A 1,965-nucleotide genomic window follows, 5' to 3' on the forward strand; every position below is an offset into this window, starting at 1 on the left:
TTCATCCTAGTCTCTAAGTTCCTTGAGGACAGTGGAATTTTACCCAACTCTTCTGTACACTGCACAAAATGCTTGACACAATACTTGGCACTTGGTGAATACTCATTATTTGATGACTTGAAGCTTGATCAAAGCTTCAATTCAATCCTATTCCAATTCCAACTGAGAGGGGCTGGGACAAGATGGCGGAGCAGAAGGACCTTGAGCTCACCCCCTCTCACGAGCTCACCAAAATCACAACTGCTGAACAACCATCCATAATAAAGACCAGAACCTACCAAAAAAGATCTTCTACACCCAAAGACACAAACAAGAAACCACAACGAGATGGTAGGAGGGGCGCTCTTGCAATATCATCAATTCCAAGTGAATCTATTAAGCAAATAAAATCATCCCATGGCAGTGTCCAACCACTCTCTTCCTCCTGTTTCCCATTTCTAAGTACCACCTTCCCTGGAATTAATTTTTTAAAAGGCAGAGTCCTCATATTGGATACTAGATCAAGGTTATTACACTAGTCTAAAAAACAAACACTAAAAATAACTTGCCCTCCTTGTAACTCAAACTGGCTCTTACACCAGAACATGATGGGATTAGGAGCTATGTTCTGGACTAGGCATCAGGTCAGCCCTGCCACTGACTTACATCAAAACATTCCTCAACTCTCAAAATCCTCTGGTCCTGTTTCTTTAGTACAGAACAAGATGGTTTCACTTCGAGCCCCTGTGGAACTAAGAGTCTATCATCTGGAATGGCTCATAAAACATGAAAGGAAATGCATCAAACGGTAAGCTTTGCTTAGGCTGAAAAGCAAAATATTAACTCAAACGATAGAACCAGTGACTAACACTAAATGTCTCACTGTTACTTTTCTGAGGCTAAATTACTTCTTACCTTGTCATTTATCATAAAGAACCTGGTATTACTGATTTGCATGTGTCACTTTCATCTGCCCGGATTATAAACTCCTTCAAAGAAGGAACTGTCCTTTGTAAAGAGGTGGGATCTGAATAAAACACGGTAGGTATTTTGACTCTGGGTACCAACTCTACGTACTTCTGGATTAGTTCACCTAACTTGCAGACACACGAGGAATCCTTGCTTCCATGCGTGCTGTCCTTTCTTTACCAGGATGTTGTCTTCAGGAGGGAGTGATTAACTGAAAATGATCTTTCAGCTCTCAATCTGTCCTCCATCGCCCTTAAGACCAAGGGCTTTGTAGCCATGGGACCAAATACAACAATTACTTCCAGGGCGTTACTGCTCCATGAACAGGCCCAGAGAACACAGTGCGACTCTGAAGCAGGGAATTTGACGAGTTCACTTTGGTGAACATCACCTGACAGCCAAGCATTGGGGGTCAAACTTGTAAACCACCCCAGGGCCAGGAGAGCCGGTTCAGAATTTCTGCGGGTTCAAGAGCAACCAGTCTAGCGGGAAGAGGGGTTCAGGGCATTGTCTTCCTGTGTTTGGGGGGCAGTTGAACTCTCCCAACTCCCCGGTGCTGTGGCGCCATCTCGGGAACAGGGAACAAGCGATTCTGACCGGGGAAGGGTCGAGAAGGTTCCTTGGAGAGACTCCCACAGAGGGAGACGGGCTCTGACGGGGCCTCTATGAAGGGAGAAAAACATAGGCATTTGTCGGTCCGTGTGGCTCAAAAGGCCCCAATTCTCAGTACCTCATTTCGTGACCAATGCACTTGTGAAAGCGCCAAGGCTCCACACACTTCGGTCCGTGAGTCTGAGGACATTTTTCGAGGGAATCAGTAAGATGTCCACGCTGCCCCGCCACCACCTTCCAGCGGTTTTCTGAAGCCGACTTCGCAGAGGCAGCAACTTCCCCTCAGGCCCGACCCTCCCCCGCCGGCCGCACTCGGGACCCCGGCCGCGCGCCCGGCTGTGCGCGTGCGCCGACCGCCCCAGCCGCGCTGCGCAGGCGCCGTGGCCACTTCCGGGATCTGTCAGC

Source organism: Leucopleurus acutus (genome assembly GCF_964270905.1).
Source record: "Leucopleurus acutus genome assembly, chromosome: 16".
In the NCBI taxonomy this organism is placed as follows: domain Eukaryota; kingdom Metazoa; phylum Chordata; class Mammalia; order Artiodactyla; family Delphinidae; genus Leucopleurus; species Leucopleurus acutus.